The sequence below is a fragment of the Peromyscus californicus genome, unplaced genomic scaffold (genome assembly GCF_007827085.1).
Source record: "Peromyscus californicus insignis strain IS unplaced genomic scaffold, ASM782708v3 Scaffold_17__1_contigs__length_78620276, whole genome shotgun sequence".
NCBI classification, from domain to species: domain Eukaryota; kingdom Metazoa; phylum Chordata; class Mammalia; order Rodentia; family Cricetidae; genus Peromyscus; species Peromyscus californicus.
The window spans coordinates 78,560,308-78,566,307 of record NW_026294469.1 but is presented as its reverse complement, the minus strand read 5'-3'; positions in this window follow the sequence as shown (position 1 = coordinate 78,566,307).

The window sequence follows — 6,000 nt, the reverse complement described above, 5'->3', positions numbered from 1 at the left end:
GTATCTGCTTTTGTGTCAGCTAGTAAAATATCATCCATATAATGATAAACTATAGATTTAGGAATTTTTTTTACATATCACTTCCAATGGCTGTTGTACAAAATATTGGCACAGGGTTGGGCTATTCAACATTCCTCATGGGAGGACTCTCCATTGATATCTCTTAACTGGTTGAGAATTATTATAAGTAGGCACCGTGAAAGCAATTCTTTGTCTTTTTCTTGTAAGGGTATTGAAAAGAAACAGTCTTTTAAATCAATAACTATACAAAAAAGGATATATGTTACATCCTTTTGGTAACAGAGTAGGCAAAGGAATTCCAGATTGCAGAGAGCCCACTGGCTGAATTACTTTGTTAATTGCTCTAAGCCTGTTATCATCCTCCATTTACCAGATTTCTTTTTAATAACAAATACAGGAGAATTCCAAGGACTGGTTGATTCTTCAATATGCTGAGCATTTAACTGTTCTTCTACCAGCTCTTCTAAAGCCTAGAGTTTCTCTGTTGTTAAAGGCCATTGCTGAACCCATACAGGCTTGTCAGTTAACCATTTTAAAGGTAGAGCTGTTGGTGTCTTTGAAAGATCATCAGTTGTTGTGTCCTGTTCTTGTACAATCTGGATGACTGGTGACCACTCATTAGAATGATAACTTCTAATATTTCTCTCAGAAACATGTGCTAGTTTATGATTTGTTTCTGAGGTTGGAGGGATGTTAATCTGAGTATTCCATTGTTGCAACAGGTCTCAAACCCACAGGTTTATAGCTATGTTAGCCACATATGGTTTTAATTTTGCTCTCTGTCCTTCTGGACCTATACATTCGAGCCATCTTGCACTCTGTTTCACTTGAGATAATGTTCTAAATCCTAACAGCTGAACATTTACCTCCTGAAGAGGCAAAGTTGGATGCCAAAATTCTAGTGCAATTATGGTAACGTCCACACCTGTATCTACCAGACCAGACAACAAAACACCATTTATTTTTATTGTTAATTTTTGTCTTTGTTCATTTATAGAAGTTTGCCAAAAATTTGTCTTTATGTTTTCTCCTGAATTGTCTGTTCTCTCTGTCTCAGCTGTTCTATCACCCTGAGCAGCCTGGTGCTGTGGGATGTTCTGTATGTTAAATGTGTTACTCTGATTGGTTAATAAATAGAACTCGATTGTCTAGTAGCCAGGCAGGAAGGATAGGGTAGGTGGGACAAGGAAGAGAAGAATTCTGGGAAGTGGAAGGCTGAGGCAGAGAGACGCTGTCAGTCGCCACCATGACAAGAAGGATGTAAGGTACTGGTAAGCCACGAGCCATGTGGCAACTTATACACTAATAGAAATGGGTTAATTTAAGATATAAGAACTAGATAACAAGAAGCCTGTTGCGGCCATACAGTATGTAAGCAATATAAGTCTCTGTGTGTTTACTTGGTTGGGTCTAAGTGGCTGCGGTACTGGTGGGTGAGAGAGATTTGTCCTGACTGTGGGCCAGGCAGGACTGGGGAATATTTCAGCTACAGCCTGGTTTATTCCAATAGGCATTTAGTTATTTAATTGCTCTGAGTAGGGGTTTCTTCTATGATGGCAGGAAATGTCTGAACTGGATTTGCTGTAGGAGCCTGTCTCAGGCCCCTCTGGGTTCTGTGGATATCGCTCTGTATAAATAAACACTGATTGGCCAGTAGCCAGACAGGAAGTATAGGCGGGACTAATAGAGAAGAGAATTGAGGGAACAGGAAGGCAGAGGGACACACTGCCTACAGCTGCCACCAGGACAAGGAAGATGTAAGGTACCAAAAAGCCACGAGCCACGTGGCAAAGTATAGATTATTAGAAATGGGTTAAATATAAGAGTAAGAGCTAGATAATGATAGGCCTGAGTCAATGGCCAAGCAGTTTAAATAATGTAAGAATCTGTGTGTTTATTTTATAAGTGGGCTCTGGGACTGACAGGACTTGGTGGGAGCTGGAGAGAAATTCTCCAGCTACATCTGAGAGTTTCTCAAAGACTGAGGCAAAAGATTACCATGTCTGTCCCTTGTTGATCTACATTTGTTGGTCCAGTGTTTTCCCTTACCATACCTTCTGCATACTTCAGTAGGAAGGACATTCTGTTGCCACTGCTCCTTGAAGAAATATTGTTTCTAGGAATGCCCTGTTTCCAGTCCCTTTTCAAATGTCCTTGCTTTCCATATCCAAAACATCTGACATTCCTCAAACCTTTTGAAATTGCTTCTCCTATCCACATATCATCATGGTCATGAGACTCAACATTAATTGTGTACCTGATCCAATCCTCCAAGGGTGCAGATTTTGCTTTTAATGGCCTGAGTATTGTCTTGCATGCTGCATTTGCATTCTCAGAGGCCAAAGATTTGATTATTTTCTGGCTAGTTTCTGAATTCAGGACCATTCTATGTACTGCTGAAGACAGTCTTTGTAAGAAATCCGTGAAGGATTCCTTTGGGCCCTGTATAACTTTTGTGAATGACTCAATTTTCTTTCCTGCTTCCTCAATTCTGTTCCATGCATCATGGCTACCATGTGGCATAGAATTAAGTTTTGGTTATCATATAAACATTGTCTTTGTATTTCAGCATATTGGCCTTCTCCAAGAAGCTGATCCTGGAAAATTTCCACACCTCTAGCTTTCCACTGACTCTCTATGGTCTTAGCCTCATCTCAGTACCACATGCACCACTACAGCTGTGCTCCAGGTTCCAGGACAGCAGTCACCAATTCTTTCCAGTCTTGAGGAGGAGTTTAACATTTGCTTTACAAATGGGGAATGCATGCCATAAGATACTATTGCCTCCTTAAACCTTCTTAAATCTAACATTTCAACTGGAGTCCAATTAGTTTGTACATGCACTTAATCAGGTAGCTGCTGTACGGTTGCCAGATAAATTAAGTTTGATTGTTTGAAAAAAGGTTTTCTTTCTGTAACCTTATAATCCAATCCTGAAATAATTTCACCCTTAAATTCTTCTGTCTGAGTCTGAATTTCTCTATAATTCAATTTAACAGGTTTTTCTAAAGCTTTTATCCAGGCACTTAAATTGATTACCTTTTTAAATTGTAAAATAAGTATAAGTAAACAAGTAATATGCATAATTAATGTTACATATATCCCATCAACATTAATCCTCTCATGTAATTGTTCCATTTTCAGACTGCCTAATGTTTTATAAAACAAAGACCAATTCCTTCTATTGTAAAGATATTTCCTATTTTTCTCTTTTAAGTAGTTTCTCCCTTTAAGATAGCTGATATCTTAATTGACTTACCTAGTCTGCATAGAACAGTAGAATTCTGAGGAAATTTCAAAACAGCTACCTAGTGTTTGAGATGGAAATCCAAAGAGAGAGAAAGAGAGAGAGAGAGAGAGAGAGAGAGAGAGAGAGAGAGAGAGAGAGAGAGAGAGAGAGCCTACTATCTACCAGGAGAAGTGAAAAAAGCTATGTGCTACATGCTACTGCTTAAGCTGATTCGGGCCTCAACTCCAGCTTCCTTAAGCTCCAACCATGTGAGTTGGCAATCTGGCGGCAAGTAGCTCCAGCTGTGTGTAGCCACTAGTAGCTTTGGTCGAGTGCAGCTCTGGCCACGGCAGCTGGACCGGACCAATTATAGCTCCAGCCAGTCCTGGAGCCTGTAAATTCTGGCCGAGCTGGGGCCTGTAACCCCTGGCCTATGAGGCCATCAACGTTTTTTTTAATGAATTCTTGCCACATGGGTGTCAATTGTAGACAAAATTCTAAATGGTCTTATTAAATAAGAACACAGAGCCAAATACAGAGTTAAAACCAAAGAGTTCAGAGCACTAGCCAAGAGCCAAGACTACCTCTAGCTTAGCAGTTGCTGCCATCTCTTCCTCTGAGAGAGAGAGAGAGACCTTCTCCTCTGTGACTTGTCTTTTTATTCCTTCCTGTTCTGCCTTCTCATTGGCTCTAAACCCAACCATATGACTTCCTCATCACTGCCTGTCTATACAGACCTCCAGGTCTCTATGGTTGGTACTGGAATTAAAGGTTTGGGTCACCATGCTTGGCTGTGTCCTTGAACACACAGAAATTCTGCCTGCCATGTGATCAGATTAAGGGCATGTGCCACTACCGCCAGACTTCTGCTTAATGGCTCGCTTTTACCTCTGATCTCCAGGCAACTTTATTAACATACAAATAAAATCACATTTTAGCACAAATAAAATATCACCACAGAGATTCTAACTTAATGCAAACTATTTCTTAGATCCAAAAATTTAAAAAGAGATCATAGCTTTTTGTTCACTAGGTACAAAGATTAACTTACAATGATAACAAATGTTGGTGGCTCAATAACAATCTCATCTAGTGGCATAGTCTGTTGAGCATAGTGAAAGACATTGTCAGATTTAAATAATTCTTGGATTCAGTTAGGAAATGTGATAAGTATCTTCATAAAAACACGTGGCATCTAAATATTTATTTTAGTGTTTTTCTTATTGAGAAATTGATAAAGTTGAGCAGAATTCTTTTGCAGTGTGAGTTTCATTAACAGTGTTTGTTTCTTCCCTAGTCTGCTTGGATGGCAAATTGAGCTAATAAAACTTCCATTGTGTAAATATATGAGGATATCATTAATTGTGCTATGTTTTGGAAGCTATTATAGCTATCATTTATTCTGTCTACCTAGATATAATGTTAGAACATATTCTTTTTGTTTATTTTTCCTTGAAATAAGTATTTGAATATTTGAGATGATATACTGTTGAGATTTCATGGGTAAACACAGATACAGAGCTAGTTACACTTCTAATTTCAGGAATTAAAAATATTTCCTTAAAATTTCAGAAAGGTTTTCTTCAATTTTCATATAGCAGTTAGAATACCAATGCTATAAGAAGATTAAAGTGGAACATGGACTGTGCTGGATACTTCATGTAATCAAATTATGATCATGCTCATATTTTAGCTTAGATGTGCTAGATACATTAAAAATATAGGAATGAAGAAGAAAATCATGACATGTGAAGCTATGAAGTAAAAAGTTTAAAGTACTCATACTCACCCAACAAATTTTATTCCTGGATGTGATGGAAGGATGACTCTCTAAAAAAAAAAAAAGAAGAAGAAGAAAATATTTAATTTTGTAGTATGGCACATTATAGAAGCATTTGGAGAAAGATTGTGGGGAATATGTTCTATAACCTCGTTACTATCTCCTCACTCATGACTATTCACAGAAGGAAGAAAAGGTAACTGTACAAAGTAAAAATTAGTTGTTCAATGTTTATAGTCAGGTGAGTTGGTGGACTGTGAAGGGCTGATCTAGGAAACCAGGCTGAGGTGAGTGTAAGGCCTCCCCAGCCTCTGGGCAGGAGTGGGAAGGGCTATCAGAGGAGGAAGGGACAGGGAGGAGGGTTACAGGGATCTGTGAGGCAATTAAGGGGAAAAGATGAGAGTCAGAAGAATGTGGGGGCCAAGGAGAAGGTGACTCTAAAGCAACTGAGGATATCATGACCAAGTAAAGGTACTAGACAAATGGGTATGACTAGAAAAGAATGTGAGAAGAATCATCCTGTAAGAATGCAGGGAAGTGTCAGGGTCTTAGGCAGAAAGGAGGAGGTCCCATCTACTCCCATGACAGAAAATGGCAAGGGAACTGTGGGACCTGAGTGAGAGGTCAAGAACAGAAAAGGCAGCCCCCATGTACCCAGGAAGGTGATGGGCTTATCCACTACCTGGAGCATTACCCTAGGCTTGGCGAGAATGAAGAGAGTCTCCGAATCTGGGTAACAACAGTCCTCCACCAGGCTAAGGAGCCTGAAGGCCGGAAAAGTCTCAGATGCTTGTGCTAATAGGGCTGGACCTCCATGGCATGGCATAGAGGATGAGCCCACATGGGGGCATTTTGACTTCCAGTGGCCAGGCTGCCAGCAGACGGGACATTACCTTGTTGGCAGCTGAGGTTTGGGGGAGCATGGGTGCCACGCCCACGACGGTGTCGCCCGTGTGACAAATGCTTGGAT